The sequence below is a fragment of the Ambystoma mexicanum genome, chromosome 6q (assembly GCF_040938575.1).
Source record: "Ambystoma mexicanum isolate Mex_15411 chromosome 6q, UKY_AmexF1_1, whole genome shotgun sequence".
Classification (NCBI taxonomy): domain Eukaryota; kingdom Metazoa; phylum Chordata; class Amphibia; order Caudata; family Ambystomatidae; genus Ambystoma; species Ambystoma mexicanum.
This window is the reverse complement of record NC_090937.1, coordinates 552,545,726-552,565,176: the sequence shown is the minus strand read 5'-3', so window position 1 is coordinate 552,565,176 and position 19,451 is coordinate 552,545,726.

The window sequence follows — 19,451 nt, the reverse complement described above, 5'->3', positions numbered from 1 at the left end:
GCTTTGGAGAGGTTGAATTTATTTTTGACTGATGGGGAAAGTCTCCAAATAGTTTCAAGTTTTCTTTTGGCCAGCCTAAGATTTTTTAGGTGGGGCGTGAACCAAGAATTGAGGTGTTTTTTAGGTTTGCTATTTCTTAGTTTGAGCGGGGCTATGTGATCCAGGGCTGAGGACATGGCTGCATTATAATGTTCGACTAACAGATTGGGGTCCATGCAGTCGGGTAGTGAGTTTAATTTAGGTATTATAACGGGCATTAGATTTTCTACTGTCATTAGTTTTTTATTTCTCGTTGGCAGGGGTGGGGCAAGTGAGGACGGGGCAGTGACCCGGTGGGTTGTCACTGAGAATAATAGTAGGTGGTGGTCAGTCCAGATCTGCGGTACAGAATCCGTAATATTTACTTTGCAATTATGTTCTGCTATCCAATCAAGGATGCGACCTTTGTTGTGGGTGGGTAGTTCAACTTTTTGGATGAATCCCAGCTCTTTCAAGGTCAGAGCAATCGCTGACGATTGGGTGTCCTTATTGTCATTATAGCCTAGATTAAAGTCTCCTAGCACTATTGTTTGGGATGTATTTTTTAGGTTATTGGACAGGGATGTCGAGATGTCCTCAGAGAAGGTTCCAATAGGACCTGGTGGTCTGTATATGAGGATGATGTTTAGGGTTTGGGAGTTGGCGATGGCTATTTTGACCGTGAGACATTCACAGGATTGCATATTGGTAGTAGTGATGATCCTCATGTCCAGGCTAGTTTTAGCTATGATTGCTAGACCTCCACCTCGGGAGGTAAGTCTGTCCGCACGTAGGATTGTATAGTTGTCTGGGACTGCTAGTGATAGGGCTGGGCCAGCCGCATCATGTAGCCAGGATTCTGAGATGGCCAAAAAGTCTAAGTTGTCTGTAGCAATGATATCTGAGATCTCTGTGGCGTGTGCGACTAGCGACCTGGCGTTTATAAGTGCACCTTTAAGATATGATTTGTGGTCAGCTAAGTTAGGGCTGGTGGTGTTATGACAACCTTTAGTTGCCTGTTTGGAGTTATTTATTTTAGGTCTGTTAGGCTTAGGCTGTTTCCTAGTAGGTTCCGCAATACCCTTCAGGGGTAACTGTATTTTGTTTCGGGATTTTGATAGTTCAGCCTTCTTGGCTGGTATCTCATGCAATTTGGACAGGCGAGCACGTAGTCTAAGGTTTCTATCTACAGTGTTGCATGGCCTTTGTAGGGTGGTACTATCTGGATAGTGGGTCATTTTAAGTCCAGTATTGGGTTGTTGTGTGTTGAGCATGATATGGCAGGTGCGATGGGTGGAATAGGACGTGGTGCAAGGACTCAGAGTGTTAACTTTGGTGCTTATTTTAGGTGGTTGTATTCCTAATGTGATGAGGAGGGCGATATACAATGGTAGCCAGGGTGACCTGTAGGCAAGACCCAGGGAGTACATGCTAAGTGACTGGATGATAATCCGATAGGAGTAGTTTCGGTGGCAATTGAGGTGGCTAAGACTAGGCAGGCTAGATGCAGCTATCAGGCTAGGTGCAGTTTCAGTAGCGATTTGAGAAGGCCAAGAACAGGCAGGCTAGATGCAGCTGTCATGCTGGGTACAGTGTCAAGGCAGAAGGGCATAATACAAGTCAAGTGTGGTCTATTGCCGACCATGGGGCACAATAGGGCACAGTACAGGGCAAGTGTGGTCTATTAGCGACCATAGGGTACAATGTAAGTCAAATATGGTGACCATAGGGCGCAATGCAAGTCAAATGTGGTCTATTAGCGACCATGGGGCACAATGCAGATAAAATATGGTCTATTAGTGACCATAGGGCACAGTACAGATCAAGTGTGGTCTATTAGCGACCATGGGGCACAATGCAGATAGAATGTGGTCTATTAGTGACCATGGGGCACAATGCAGAGCAGGTGTGGTCTATTAGCGACCAGGGGCACAATGCAGATCAAATGTGGTCTATTAGCGACCATGGGGCACAATAGGGCACAGTACAGGGCAAGTGTGGTCTATTAGCGACCATGGGGCACAATGTAAGTCAAATATGGTGACCATAGGGCACAATGCAAGTCAAATGTGGTCTATTAGCGACCATAAGGCACAGTACAGATCAAATGTGGTCTATTAGCGACCATGGGTACAATGTAAGTCAAGTATGGTGACCATAGGGCACAATGCAAGTCAAAATGTGGTCTATTAGCGACCATAAGGCACAGTACAGATCAAATGTGGTCTATTAGCGACCATGGGTACAATGTAAGTCAAGTATGGTGACCATAGGGCACAATGCAAGTCAAAATGTGGTCTATTAGCGACCATAAGGCACAGTACAGATCAAATGTGGTCTATTAGCGACCATGGGGTACAATGTAAGTCAAATATGGTGACCATAGGGCACAATGCAAGTCAAAATGTGGTCTATTAGCGACCATGGGGCACAATGCAAGTCAAATGTGGTCTATTAGCGACCATAAGGCACAGTACAGATCAAATGTGGTCTATTAGCGACCATGGGGTACAATGTAAGTCAAATATGGTGACCATAGGGCACAATGCAAGTCAAAATGTGGTCTATTAGCGACCATGGGGCAAAATGTAGAAGTTGAGATACATGTACTGTTTCTGCATGTGGCAATGGTAAACAGGCTGGATGCCGTATGCTAGAGAGGGCCCATATGGGTGCCCAAGGATTCTAGGAAAGAGAAAAAAAACAGGCAAGTGGCTGGAATCTGGAGTACAACTAGGGGAGGCATAAGGCCTACCTTACGTTTGGCAGGGCTCGTGACCGACGCTCCTGAAACCTGCTGCTCCTGCAATGGGTTGCGGGATCTCCTGCTCCACCGGCCTTCAGTTGTGATGGTGGCATAGGGATCATACTGCAGGTATGAGCACGGGCAGAGTAGCGTGCTCCAGCGTGCAAACAGGGGGCAAACTGGGGCCTTCAGGTGAGGACGCCGGCGTTTCCGCCTGCCGGCAGATGTGGCCTATTCAAAGGCAGCTAGTAGCCTAGCGACGAGGCACCAGCCTCGATATGGCGCCGCGCTGCGCCCGGCATCATAGGGTCAGGCAGAGGAGGTCAGGCAAAGCGATGTCGTGTTCCCGTGCACAAAGCCTTGTGCAAAATCGGGTGTCTTTCTACAGGCAAAGGTGCTCAGGGGCAAGGGAGCCTTACCATGGTGGATGGCTCGCCGGAACGTCGTGGTGTGGCTGGGTGCCGTAGGTGGGCATCGGCGTGGGTCGGCTCGCGCTCCGGATGCGAACTTCTGATAGTGAAATATCCTGGAGTTGAAAGGGCAGTGTCCCAAATTGACATAGTTGTGCTTGTTTGGTAGTAGTTGGTGTGGGAGTCAAATGTACCTCCTGCTAACTGTTCAGTGTTAAGCTAGGCAGGGCCTTCTCTGCTACAAGTAGCATGTACATTGCTCCAGCTCCCCTGATTTTGGAACCCTGTATTGTATGTTTGCTCATATTTTGGCTTCATTTCTGTGATGCTTACTTATTCCAATGGAACATTACAGTTTGTAACACCAAGTACATTTGTTTTTTGTTAAAAATGTTAGGCTTTGTTAGGCCTCTACAAAACAAAATCTGTTTGATGTAAAGGTACTCTTTTCTATTTAAAAAGTTACTGCATTTACCTACTGAGTACACTATTATCACTTTCTTTACTTGCTCGTCTTTACTTACTGACATGTTGTTTCTTTTACCAAGACCTATTAAAATGGTTCATTTGTATAGAAGTAGTACATGTGTTTTGATCTCATACATTTTTCACTAGGTTTCATTGAGGTCTAAAAATCCAGAGTGAATGGTGAATTACATTGTTGTTATTGATATGTTCCAAGAGGAAATAGTGTTCTGCTAATGAAGAAACTGCTGACACTATGTACAAGTCACTCATTTGGTACTTCTCTTTATCATGATGGGTCTGAGGATATAGGATGGGGCCCACCAGGCACTCTGCTCCTGCGATCTCTTGAAGGCCATATGCAAACTGAGGTCATTTCCTGTAATGTCATAAGGTGAAACTTAATGTGAAATAATTTCCTGTGATGCTATGTACTGTCATTTCACTGCGTGCAGTTGATGTGGCATCATTTCCCGTTATGTCATCAATATGGTAGTTACGATTGTTGAAACGTTAACATCCCTACACATTTTTGTGCACAGAATTTTGGCATGTATGATTTTGGACGACTGTCCGCTGGACGCGTTTGTGGTGCACTGCATTGTGTGCATGTGCCTGAGTGCACAATGCACACTGTTGCCAATTTTCTACACACTAATAGTGCACAACATGTGTGCCAACCATTTTGGGAAGATACTGGCTACTTATAGGGTGCATCAGCTGGGATGCTTATTTGCATACCTATCTGTAGGAGGTCGGTGCATGCCCCGACCACATTAACGTTCCTTTGCATATGCTGCAGAGTGCTGATGTTACCAGGACACAGAGGTGCATATACACATGCCTGCACTTGCAGTAGACACAAACGTCCATGCCCACACTCATTGCCAGGTGGTGGACAACATGCAGCCATGCAGAGCCTGCTGCCGTCGTACGGATGCTTCCATTGTGATTGTGGGTATTCCGTAGGACACTTACCTTTTGCTTGATTGCAAACATTGCAAGGAGGACTGTGTGCCGCTGAATTGGAGCGCAATTTCAGGAAAAGAAAAGATACCACCCAAACACTTAACAACACTGTCATTATTAATGTTCACTTTTGCACATTCCTACAACCCATTAGGGAAGGGAAGGGTAGCACAATTCCATACTTAGTGTGGGGAAATGTGGATTTCTAGAAGTTGGTTGTTAGGGAAGGAAGAGATTGCTTTGTCACCGTCACGTCTCCCATGACACATATTTTGGGGGGATGGCGGCCTGCGACATAGGGAAGGAGTATGCATGCAGGTGTGCCACAGACATTTCATTTTCTCCAAAACTTGTGTTTGTACGCAATTTATCTTAAGGCTTTACATTATAATAACTTAATAAACCAGCTACTATCTGTATTTGAACAGCAGATTTGTCATGTACTAACCTCACAGATTGCACAAAGTGTTTATATGAACTTAAATTACAGTGCTAAACTTATGAATGCAAACTAGTGTTCTTAACTATTTTTATATTGTTTCATGAATAAAATATGTGATATTCTATTTTAAGTGTTTTCAGATAGAGTAAGCACCATGCCTGTTGGCCTCTAATTGAGCGGATTGAAAAAGGGGTAGTTGATGTGACCTGTTCAGTTTTCAGTTACGGAATTTGTAAGGGGCACAATTGTTCCTCAATTTTTTTTATTTGCCTTCCAACCTCTTCTTTTTGCTATTTGTACAGTTTCTTCCTTTGCTATGCGCAAATGGTGTTGTGCAAGGATTGCGGCTTCAACTGCCTTGCTTTCCTTTCCAATATGTTTTCTTATGGAAAACAGAATGTGTTTGCTGTACATGCAGGAATATATAGGGCCTCATTACGACCCAGGCGGTAAGGGGTTTACGGCAGCGTAAACAGCGCCGACCCTTACCGCCTGAGTACGAGGTCCCTTAGCGCCATGGAGGTTTTAACACCTGCTTTTAGCAGGTGTTAAAATCCATGGCGCTAAGGGACCATGGAGTTAATTACGCCACCGTAATTTACGGTGGCGTAATTAACGCCTTCCCCACTCCCATTATGCCCTATGGGGCAAAAATGGGAATGGGGAAGGGTAAATGGGGATTGGGGACTTACCGCCCCTCCGACCTCGGAATGGGGCGGTAAGTCCACCTACCACCATGGCGTAAACGTAGTTTACGCCATGGTGGTAAAGTCACGGCCCAGGCGGTAACTTACCGCCTGGGTCGTAATGAGGCCCATAGTAGATAATGTACACTTCACACAACAGTGCGTACCAATGGGGTTAATTTAAAAAAAAATTCTGTTATGAGGGACATTTCTTTCCTGAAACTCGAAGGTGCTTGGCATTGCTGCATTTCAAAAACACACGTTACCCATATGTACTATTGCATACTGTAACACCTGTGCAATCATTAGAGACTATTCTGCTTATTTACTATATTGTACTGACGTTTTGCTGTAAGCTATTGCCAGTCGGTTCTCTGCCCCTTACTTCTTTGTTCCCATGTACAGTAGCAGTGCGGTATGATTGGTGAAAGGAGACGTTAATTCTGTTGTTGATGCATTCCCTAATAGGAATGCATCAACAACAGAATTGTTTTGCTTTGTACATACACATTTTCTACACCTACTACATTTTGTCTTGCCATTTTTTGCCATGCTGCTGTTTTCATGTATCTTTTGCGTTTATTGATTGGCACCACTATGTAAGAAAGCAGGTGCCTTCCTGAGCAGGTTGCATGCCACCCAATGTGCGCAACCAGACACATAGTTTGCGACTGCTATCTGTGTAAGGGGGCACAATCGTTCCTCATTTTTTTTTATTTGCCTTCCAACCTCTTCTTTTTGCTATTTGTACAGTTTCTTCCTTTGCTATGCGCAAATGGTGTTGTGCAAGGATTTCGGCTTCAACTGCCTTGCTTTCCTTTCCAATATGTTTTCTTATGGAAAACAGAATGTGTTTGCTGTACATGCAGGAATATATAGTAGATAATGTACACTTCACACAACAGTGCGTACCAATGGGGTTAATTTAAAAAAAAATTCTGTTATGAGGGACATTTCTTTCCTGAAACTCGAAGGTGCTTGGCATTGCTGCATTTCAAAAACACACGTTACCCATATGTACTATTGCATACTGCAACACCTGTGCAATCATTAGAGACTATTCTGCTTATTTACTATATTGTACTGACGTTTTGCTGTAAGCTATTGCCAGTCGGTTCTCTGCCCCTTACTTCTTTGTTCCCATGTACAGTAGCAGTGCGGTATGATTGGTGAAAGGAGACGTTAATTCTGTTGTTGATGCATTCCCTAATAGTAATGCATCAACAACAGAATTGTTTTGCTTTGTACGTACACATTTTCTACACCTACTACATTTTGTCTTGCCATTTTTTGCCATGCTGCTGTTTTCATGTATCTTTTGCGTTTATTGATTGGCACCACTATGTAAGAAAGCAGGTGCCTTCCTGAGCAGGTTGCATGCCACCCAATGTGCGCAACCAGACACATAGTTTGTGACTGCTGTCTGTGTTAGCATGCTGCCAGCAGTTTCACTATGTTGGATAGTTCTTCTTTACAAACTAAGCACATCCTGCTAAAAACCAATGAAATTCATTGGCAAAAAAAGTTGTTAAAGAATGTTATGGTTAAGTTGCACTGGCAAAAACCTATGATAGCATCTTTGATGTCATGGGTGTTATTCCTTGCTGCGCACACTGGTGGCACGAGTTATGGTTGCTTAGCTTACCATCACTTGCGAATTTCGTTTTTTTTCCGGTTTTACCTGTAACCATAACGTCCCTGTAACAACGTTTGTCCATTGAATTGCATAGGATTTTGCTAGTGCAATTTAACCATAATGTTCCTTCAACAACGTTTTTTGCCAGTTAATATATATATTCATTGAAAAAAACGTTGTTAAAGGGATGTTTTGGTTAAGTTGCACTAGTAAAAACCTATGAAATTCAATGGAAATACGTTGTACAGGGACGTTATGGTTACAGGTAAAACCAAAAAAAACCCAGAAATTCGCCAGTTATGGTGAGCTAAGCAGCCATAACTCGTGCTACCACTGTGCACTGCAAGGACTAACACCCATGACATCAACAATGACATTACAAACGTCATTGATGACATCACTGGGGTTTTTCAGTTTTATATGTAACCATAACGCCCCTGTAACAATGTATTTCCATTAAATTTCATAGGTTTTTACTAGTGCAACTTAACCATAACATCCCTTTAACAATGTTGTTTCACTGAATTTCATATGGTTTTACTAGGATATTCTTAGTTTGTAAAGATGTACTGTAGAACATACTGAACCTGCTGTTAATGTACACAGCAGTCACGGACTGCTGGTTGCGGACTTCGGGTGGCATCCAACCTACTCAGAAAGGCAGGGGGCTCTATTACGTAGTGGTACCATTCACCAAACACAAGGAACATATACAAACAGCACCATGTGCATGAAGTACAAGGGAAGATAGAGGAGTTCTGCAAACTGCGCACTTATGAAACAAACAGCACCAAGGCATAGGGAGTACACCATAATGGAATGCACCAACAACAAAAGTGATGTCTGCTTTCAACAATCTTACCGCACTGCTACTTTACATGTTAACAAAGAACGAACAAGCAGAGTAAGGACTGGAAAGTACTAAAACCAGAACGTCACTACAACCTAGTAAGCACACTGAAGTTTATCTGATAATTGCACAGGTGGTGCAGTATACAACAGTTGAGAAGCATTGAACCAATTGGTTCTGCTGCTGCTGTTTGTTCACTCATCTTCACCACAAGTGAGCAACATCTGCGTTCATCATGCGTTCATCATGGAATGCTGCAAAGCAATTGGTTAACATCAACTGACACCAGCCTGTATGCAGCTAGTTATCAATATCAACTCAGGTTCGGCCTGGTCCTTGCATACAAAGTAGCCCTTTTCTCATCCCAGAAATGTTGTTGGCCCCGCCATGCCCTCTCCACTGTATGGGCATTATTCTCCATGCCACAAAACATAGATCATGTAATGCTCTGTTTTCCTCTTTATCAGTTCTCACTCTACAAGAGTGAACTTAGTGTTCCACTAATCAATCCAGGTCACGAAGGATTTAGAGCCCATCATTCTGGGGGGCGTTAACGTCTTAAATATTGGTCCATGTTTTGGCATATCGAGACCTCTGCCTTCATTTCCAGGAATACAACATTGGTACAGGGCCACAGCCCTACACCTCTTCAACTACACTACACACAAATTACCCCACCCCATAAAACATCCCACTCCCCCTACACCCTCCTATTTTGTTTCATGATCTAACATGTTTTTCACAATCTAAATCATCTAGGAGCGGCGGTGGTCTGTACATGCATCCCGACACTACTCAATCACTCAGCAGCCTTTGAAACAGTCAACCATGACACACTCATCAAAAGACTAGAAGATATTGGGATCAGCAACACAGCTCTCCTCTGGCGAAAATCCTTCTTGACTGATAGAACAGAAATTACCTGGACAGCGCCATTCAAGTCAGCACCTTGAAAAACAATATGTTGAGTCCTGCATGGCTCCTCGCTGTCACAAATACTCTACAACATCTACATGACCCCCCCCTGACTAACCTTATCAAAAAACATGACCTCACCTGCTATACCTTTGCAGATTGAACCCAAATCATCTATAGTATTGATGACAGCGAAGAACAAAACCCATCACTCATCAACTGCCCCACTGAACTAAAACAGTGGATGAGAACCAACAACCTTAAACTCAACCCAGACTAAACTGAAACCATGATCGCACCCAATGACCTGTTGAACAACCATCACATTCCATTACCCACAGAGCTGGGAAACCAGGCAGAACCATCCAAAGTTGTCAAACAGCTTGGAATTGTAATGGACAACTCTAGAATCACAAGTCAACACAGTTGTTAAAAAATGCTTCTTCCACCTACACATGAACAAGAAGATACTTCCCTTCTTCTCCTTCACACACAGAACACTTGCCATCATCTCTTTCGTCATCTAAAGAAAAGACTACGCAAAGAGCATCTATCTCAAAATGTCAGATGACCTCATGAGGAAGCTACAATGAATACAGAATGCAGCAGCAAGACTACTCCTCAGACTCACTAAAAGAGAACACATCATCCCACTGCATTGGTTAACAGGCAAAAAACAAACCTCATTCAAAACTCTATGCATTACACACAGAGAGATCCACGGCCAAGGAGTGGAATTCATACAGGAAGAAATGTCCATCTACAAACTAACTAGAACACTAAGGTCCTGCAACAACATTCACCTCAAAATGAAACAATCCACAAAACAAAAAATCGGGGATCAGCATTCTCGTCCATAGCGGTGAAACTATGGAACTCACTCCAAAAGGATCATACCAACACAATTTGACCGGTTTCTTCGAACTGAAATTACCAACAGTACATCAAAGCTCTCTTGCATTTTTCGTTCTAACCAAATTTCCAAACCCCCTTCCTTTTCAGGAGACCATGAAAAAAGGCAGTGCTGCATGGTACAAATCACAACAACATAACATATTTATTTATTTTATTTTTATTTATTTGCATTTATAAAGCGCACAGAGCTGCCCTGAGGCATCGTGGCGCTGTTACAGAAGGCTTAAACTTAAACATAGGTAGAATGTAACATTCTGCAGTCATACATTGACAGGCCTGGGAGACAAGACAGGGTCAGACAGGTTGTGCTTTGCTTTGGTAACAGTGCAAGCATAATTGTGCATGTTGGTTTGAGAGCATTAGTGGAATAGAAAGGTTTTTAGGTGTTTGTGAAAGGTGGTGTAAGATTCTTCATTCCTGAGTGAGGTTGGCAGGGCATTCCAGTTTTTAGGTGCGAGGTGTTGGAAGCTGGACCCTCCTGCTCTGGTTCTTTTGAAGGTGGGGACATAGATCTGGTTGGCGCGGTGGGCTCTGGTAGGTCTGTTACATAACATAACACTCTCACTTTCTGTTATCTATCGCAATGAATTGTAATGTGTGATTCTGGGCAATATTTTTATTGGTGCCTGGGCTGATTGTTTGTGCCAGTCCTACCCATGCTAGTTCTCAGACACATCTTGATCGATTTCACTTTTGACAGCTATGCTTTTATGCAAACAAATATCTTTTCTGAAGGGACAACCAGTAGCTCAGAGGTTAGAGTGTTGCATTGCCAATGGCAAGATTGCAGGTGCATATTTCCTCATTGATATATATATATATATATATATATATATATATATATATATATATATATATATATATATAAAAAAAATATATATATATATATATTTTTTTTTTTTTGCATTTATTTTACACCCAAACCCGGAGGTATCATAGCGTAGTTTACAGAATACTTAGTTTGATAGTTTCATGTCTAACAATAGAACAGTACGGTTTACAGTTGCAAGTTGTGTTACACTAACAGTGGTATGCATAGAACACTGACAGATAAGCATAGTATCTTGAATGTTACACAGGGCAGGTAAAAAGGGTGGGGAGCGGTAGGTCAGTTAGGAGCTAAGGTTAATTAGATTTCTGGCTGAAGGGTCAGGCGTGTAGTTAGTATTTGTTGAAAAGCCAGGTTTTAAGGAGTTTCTTGAATTTGTTAAGTGTGGGTTCATATGTGATTTTAGATGGGAGTGTGTTGCAGATTCTGGTGGCGCTATGGGGTTGCTGGATCTACCTGTTCTAGTATTATTAAAGCATGGAATGAACAGGTGTAGGTGGGCATTTGATCTAAGTGTTCTAGTAGTGTTTTCCTGGCTTAAGCTTTGATCGAGGTAGCTGGGTGCAGTACATGGTACACATTTATGTGTTAGGGTGAGAGTTTTGTGAATTATCCTTGCTTCAATAGGAAGCCACTGAGCTTCTCTTCTATGTTGCGATATGTGATCCCTTTCTTTTTGCAAAGTGCTGCTGTCAATGCTTCATTTTGGATTAGTTGCATTTCATTTACGTTTTGTTTTGTGGTACCTAGTAAAAGTATGTTACAGTAATCTATCTTAGCTTGTATAAGGGCTCTAGCGAGAGTGATGCAGTTATGTTGTGTAAGGAATGGTCTACTTAGTGTGATAAGTTTGGCCGTGTATGCTGTGGAAGTGGCAAGGGTGTTTGTGTGTTTACCCTTGGTGATGCTGGAATCCATGTTTACTTGTTTAGAGATGGTGATGGGGATACCATCAATATTTATTTCAGTGTATTGTAGGGGGAGCTTTGCTAGTTGGGTTGGAGAGCCTACAATAAGGATCTCTGTTTTTTCTCCATTTAAGCATAGGAGGTTTGCTGCCATCCAGTTCTGGATGATGGAGTAGATTTTATTAACCTCAATGGTATCCTGTTCAAGGTTTCCTGATATGGGAATCAGTATTTGTGTATCGTCGGCAAAGTTTGTATACATTACGCCCATTGCATCTAATGCTGCAAAGAGTAATTTAGTGTATGTGTTATATAATGTTAGAGAGAGGCAAGAGCCCTGGGGAATTCCAAGCAAGACTGAGTTAGGGTCTGCTGCCACATCACCTATAGCTACTCTCGATGTGCGGTCTGTGAGGAATGAGTTGATCCAGGTAGTGGTATCCTTAGAGAATTAGAAAGTTCTTGCTAGTGCTTGACAGAGTTTTTGGTGATCTACTAAATCAAATGCTGCGGACAGGTCAAGTAGTAGCACCATGCATAGTTGACCTGATTCCCTGACCGCATCCATCTGATTTTTGAGGTCTAGTAATGCTGTCTCAGTGCTATGGCCTGGACGGAAGCCCGACTGTCTTTCTCCAAACAAGTGGCTATTATTGGAGGTGAGATTGGACTTGAGAATATGCGATTTTATCTATGATTTTGAGTAGGAAGAGGACAGTGGTGATGGGTCAGTAATTGGTGGGGATGGTGGGATCTAGGGTAGGTTTTTTGAAGAGTGGGGTGACCCCAACTTCTTTGATATTCGAAGGGAAAGTGTTAAAGGCAACATTAACAAAGCTGGTGATGGTTGTTGCTAAAGTAGGGACACACTCCTTGACTCATTTTGCAGGGAATGAGTCTCCTTTACAATTGGAGGGTTTTAGTGAGGCTATGGTTTTTTTATACTTGCTCTGTGGTGACCGTGGTGAAGTGGAATTCGAGTGTATCCCTATTGTTGTCTGATGTGGGCAGGGCAGATGACTTTAAGGTGGTGGCAAGTATTTCTTTTTGTGAGTTGATTTTATTTTGCAGGGTGGTTATTTTAGAGGCCAGAGCATCCTGGATGGTGGTACACCGTGCTTTGTTAACTTTGGCTATACTAGGAAGGAGGATGGGGTTGCTAATTCCTTGATGATGGCAAATAGTTCTTTACTGTTTGAGGTGGCATTGGTAATGCACTAGTTTAGGGAGTTTGCTTTCTGGTTGTATACTTCCTGCTTGTATAATTTGGAGATACGCTGCACTTCATTTTTGGTGTCACTGGTGGGTTTTTTTCTGTAGAGGTGTTCTTGTGCGCTTTTATTTTTTCTGAGTTCTCTAAGGTTATCATTAAACCAAGTTTTAATTCTTTTAGGTTTTGGCTGTTTGGGTTTGAGTGGGGCTATTTCATCTATGGTAGTCTTTAGGCAAGTATGGTAATGCAGAGAGATGGCCTCAGGATTGTGGTCTGCTGGTTGCTGCGTGTTGATTAGTTTGGTCAGTAACAGAGCTAGATTTTCCTGAGTTAATTTCCTTTAATCACGCATTAATGTGGTTAGTCTGATGGTGGCGGGGGGCGAGGGGTCTTTAAGTGTAATGATATTGAATCTGATGAGCTGGTGGTCAGTCCAGGTCATTGCTATGATGTCTTCTATACGTATTGTGGAGTTTAATGTTAAAATCCAGTCCAGGATCCGACCTTTAGATTGTGTGGGAGTGTGGACCATTTGTTTGAATTGCATTTCTACGAAGGCATTGTGGAAGGCTGAGGCTTTGTGGTCAGTTTGGTCATTGGAACCTAAATTGACATCTCCTAGGAGTATAAATGTAGTATTGAGTTTGAGTATTGGAACTATGAGCAGGGGTAGTTCTAGGTCTGGGTGGTTGGTGGAGCTGGGTGCTCTGTATACTAATAAAACATTGACATAGTTTTGGGTCGGTGGTTAGCTTGAGGGTAAAAAGTTCATAGCCTGCAAGGCTTTCTGTGGTACATTCTCTAAACTGGAGGAAGGATTTAGCTATGATGGTGACTCCACCTCTGGTGGTCCCCTGGCAATCTGATCTAAACAATGTATAATTGCGTGGAAATGCTAGTGTGATTAGTGGGCCTGAGGCTGTGTGAAGCCAGGTTTCAGATTGAGCTAGGAAATCTAATTTATGTTCCAGAATGAGGTCATGTACATCAATGGCATGTGCACCTAATGATCTAACATTAAGTAAGGCGCCTATTAATGATTCTTTAACTGGCTGGCGGCAGCCAGTGGGAGTGGTAGAGGCTGGATGGGGTGGCAAGCAATGAGTTTTTTTTATGTTTGTATTTAGTGTTGGTTTTCTGATGGTTGTGTTGGGATTTGGGGTGTGGTGGATGGATGAAGCTGAGACTCTGGTATGTACTGGGTTCTTGGTCACTGGCTGTGGGTCTGTGGGTGAGGGTACTAGTGGTATTTTTCGTGGTGCAGGCAGATAGTCTTGTTTTTTTAGCACTACCTAGAACAGGTCTCGTGGCTGTGGTGGAATTTTGAGTTCTGGAGGAAAGTCTAAGGTATCGGGCTGTTCCTGTCAAGGGCAGGGTGGTGTCAGTTTTGGGGGCGATGGATTGTGTCATGGTGAAGGCTGGTGTGTTGGGTGGGAATGGCGTGGGGCATTGCAATGAGTGATGTCTAGGGCAGTGTAGTCGAACTAGTCCCGCTCCTAGCTCTATGAATATTCCTTTAGAGCATGATAAGGAGGCTAAGTTGGAATTAAGGAGAAGGTGGGGCATAATGATTTGCTGACACTGTTGTGGAACTGTTGTATTGTTGGTGGTCAGAATTTGCTTTTGATTAGGCAATGGTGCTGTTAATAGACAAAGGAGAACACATAATATTGTGACTGTCGGTTTGTACAGCTTAGACTGTGTGTGCGGTCTGTTCCCTTCTGGCCTAGCAGGGAGGGTTGGGTTCTGCTGAGGTTTGTACGTGTGTGGACACGTTACGTGGGGTCTGCAGTAGGAGCATAGTAAGGCACGGCTTACACGTGTCTATTAGTTAGAATAGCATAAGGGGTTACTCACTGAGAGTCTAAGCCAGTATGTTACAATTACATTCATGAAAATAATGTGGCGTAGTTACGATGGGTGTACAGTAGATTGGCTCTAACAATAGGCTTGTCTCGGGATGTGTTAGGCAGAACAAAGAATCAACTTTGCATAAAATCGGGATATCAGAGGGGGTAACTTAGCACTGATATGTTCAAACATGGCCTCGAAGACACAAGAATATATATCAAAAGCTGTATTTCCTAGGTGTATAGGTATCCAGTCCGGCACAGTGAAGGGAATACAGTGGGGATATTCTCTAATCGGCTACTATATTGCTTACGTAGGCAGATTACTATAACAATATATGTGGCGTGTTTACAACAGTATTAACAATGCAGCTCAGAGAGCGGTATCACGATGATTTTAGGCGCATGATGACTCGTAATGTAATTTGAGCAATGTTCTAGAGACAGTGCATATCTTAACGCTATGGAGTATTTTATTCGCACTATGAGCATATCAGATTATCTGAAGAGTCTGTGAGCAGGAACGTACCTTGCACTCTGGGAAAGGTGGAAACTTGCCACCGTGCCTGCAGTTTCCCCGAGTCTGGTAGTCAGAAAGTTTTGGTAGGGAGCCTGGGCGAACCTGTGACAGATTCTGCAGTAAAATGAGCAGGGGTTCTGGTGGAGGCATAGGGCCCTACAGGACAGGCACAGGACAGGTGCCTTTTTTGTGTCCCTTCTTTGGGGCCGGCTCTCGCCTGCTGGTGAGCCTCGATTGGTTAAGGCAGGCAGCCTGGCCAATCGGGTGCGGCAGACTGGCGATGTTGGAGGGGCAAATATTATGCGGCATTGGCGGCCATCTTACTGTTTCTAGTCTCGAAGTTTGCAGCTAGTACGCAATCGCATCACAGCAATTTTGCAGATAATACGCCTTCAGGAATCGGCGTAATGCAGGCAGACAGGATAGTTGCAATTGTGCAATTAATATATTCGGACCTCAATGGTGGGCACTTTCGGGTAAAGTAATGCAATAAGCCTTACAGGCTTACCTAAAATCAAGCACCACTGAGATGGTGGTGTGAGGAAGCTGCTTCTGCAGGCATCAATGGGATCTGAGTCCAGGCACAGGACAGGTGTTTTTTTTGTGTGCCTTCTTTGGGGCCTGCTCCCGTCTGCCGGTGAGCCTCGATTGGTGAAGGCAGGCAGCCTTATGATATGATACATTATTTAATACGTGCTTAATACCCATAGCTTTATAAGCGTGGATCCGGGGATCAAACCTGTGTTGCTCCGTGTTGTCTTGCTTCCAAGGCGAGCACTTTGCCCCTGAGCTATCCTTCCATACTCAACCCGCTAAGTTGAACTGTGCATTGAGAGGAAATAGGTAACATTTTTCATTTTAAATGTTTTTTAATATTACAAACATATTGTTCTATTTCTTTTCTAATACAAATGGCTCTCAGAGAGAGAGCACCACCTTTGTTTATCCCAGTATGGATTGCTAGTTCACACTTTTTCAACACCCCATTATCAGACACAGTAAACGTCTCTTTTCCAAAGTGTGTGGGAAAAACAAATAAAGCCTTTGACACTTGCCTTGCATTTATATGGAAGTCTTAAATGTCAATAAGTATATCATGTATTATAAACTTATAAAAAACTGTTGAAACAGACAAAAAATTGATTGTCATTGACTAATGTGGTTCATTAGAACAGATACAATAATGTGCAAAATAGTGTGCAAATGTAAAGAAATGCAATACTTGTACAGCATTCACATTAAGCACCATCGATTACAAGAAAAACTTTCTATAATGGTAGAGATTGTTAATAACATTCAATTGGTTCTGTGGATACTTGCGTATTGCATCTATACCAATTATGGCCGTCTATAATAGCCCTACATGTCTCAATCCCTTCTAATGTGTGTGGGGATTTTCTGCAGGGGCTGCAGCTGTTTATCATGGTGTGGTGTACCTACAACCTGCATGGGGCAGCCATCAGGTATTAATAAATAGTACTAATACATTTTCTAGTGATTGAATCAAAGTTTGGGTGCCACGGGCCTCATTATTGATGGGGGCCTTTCCTGTTGGTTTAATAAGGTAAGCAAAATGACCAGGTGGGCGGTAAACAAGGCAAGGGAGAGCTGAAGATGTCTAGATGTCTGAACGACTCCTACACGTGGAACTGCTGCTGGCAGGTCAAACGAGAATGACTGAGAATAAAAAACCTTGTATGCGTTACACATTTGACCATTATGTCACAATACAAACATGTATATTTTCAGAAGGGGTGCAACCGGGGCAGAGGCTACAGAATACAGGGTTGCAAAGTCTTGTAGGGCAATATGGCAATGCTTTAAGTGGTGAACAAAGGGTGTGTGTCAGCGGAAACCAGATTCAAGTTAAGGAGGTGACCGGCAATGAGTTGGGGTGAGGGGGCCCCCAAATTCGGAATCACAGATCAAACCATATAAACCAAACGATAATTGAAAAACATGAATATTTTATTTAAATTTCATTTGTTTAAAACATACATATTACATTTTAAATTTTGTTATGAGCTCATCTCTAAATAGCAGCATTTTGTTATTAGATAAAGTGCATAATAAAACAAAGTGCTAATATAAGACTGAAAATTCTGTCAATACTGGCTTCATGTTGCCGAGCTGTCTGAACGTCAAGCCGGTATAAGGGGATCATCCGGGTGGTCATCAGAGGCTGCGGCCACATTTGACAATGTAGAGAAAACCACAAAAATATATGGACAAGGCAATAATAGTTCCTGGCTAAAAAAAGGGGGAGTGCCGTACGTTGACTACTGTACTGTCATGACGACTACTGTACTGACATGACCTACTATATGCACTAGGTCTAGCATATAAACAGGAAGTAGTTTTGATGGTGCGGAGCATCTAAGCTGTTTCACGGTTGATGCCAATCTTCTTTAGGACGGCGCACTCCCGCTAGAATATTTGCCACTTGAACATTTTAATATATATAATGTAGCAATAGGGAAATAATACATACAGAGGTAAAGAATTATACAAAATAAATCCGTAGTTTTGCCTAAAAGAACAACAAGACAAGAAAAAGGGAGAAACAAATGATAACTAATAAATGAATAATCAAAACGAAACCAAGGATGCATTGTGTATCAAACTGCAAAACTGAATCAAATCAAGAAAACAGAGAACATAGTAATTAAAACATACTGATCTATGATTGACGAACAGGATGCCCCCCTCCCTCTTCCCCCATAGTACATTGTCCGGAAGAACACCCTCCCTTCTAAAGGATGGGAGAAAACATGGTTAGACAATTAAATTATCAAATTTACCAATATCTCAACCTTGAGGCTGGCCACTTGTTCCCGAATGTACATCCTGGGAAATATATGTGGACCTGCAGGGCAAGTTCTCAGTCAAGTAGAACGGCAAAAAATGAAAACAGGAACATGTTGTAATGCAGGAGGGATAGTCAATGACTAATATCCACTCAAAAAACCAAGGATACACACCAGACAGCAGTCTAATGTAACAATAAAATAATAAGAACAAAACCAAACCCAAAAATTGGTGCTCACCTAAATGGGGACGAACCACGAACATTGGAGTTCAATCGCACAATTGTGTCGCGATCAACAGGTCACAATAAGGCATCTGAAAAGGTCTGTCCTACCGGAGCCTAGTATTGTTCACCGTGTTGTGGTACGTGCGCAGATAGCTGAAGTGACATAAATAAATAAATGAACAGACTGTGTGAACAGTCAATATTGAGGGTTACGAGACAAAGAGTCCTAATGCAAGAAATGCATCACCCGCCCCATGATGTTGAAAAGATTCCTCCAATAGTAAGGAAAAAGATTGACAAAAACAATGAAAAATAATAATAAAGACAATAAAGCCGCTACAACAACAAACACTGAAGTTGCGACAAATGTAGTTTATATTTAGAGTAAGCGGCAACCAGAGTGGAAAAGCAAGAGAATAATGGCCGTCTCAGCGTATAGTCGAGATCAATGTATCCCATGCTGGTTAAAGGCAGGCATGGCTGCTGGCAGAACACCAATGATAATAACAACTGCAGCAGTGCTTCAACCCCGACGTGCCTAAATTAGCACTCTAAGTAGCCCCCCAATTTAAGCCCAATGTGCCCTGATTCACAACAAGCGACTAAACGATTTTTAGATGTTAAAGGAACTAACCCAACATCCCAACTCACTGTCAGTCTACGCGTGAACCATCCCGCCTGCGCCAGAGCCTCAATAGCTCTCCGCAGAGCATTGGTGGACGAATTTAAATAACCAAAAGGGGTGGCGCAGGTCTGGCCGTGCTGCGTAATGTGTTGGAACGAAATTGCTTAATTACCAGCACGAGGCACACCAGTGCCGGGCCCAGCCAGTCGTCAGCTGGCTTTAATGAGCAGGTCGTGTCTGGTGTTACAAAGTTTTCGGTCACAGCCCAAATTGCAAAATAAACATGATGGACCAAGGCGACTGTGCCGCTCACTCAAGGCGCACGAACTGAGTTGCAGAAATTAAATAAAATGGATGAATGAAATGAACCCAATAGACAAGATGAAAGTATTCACAAATAATAAGAAAAAAAAGGGGTTG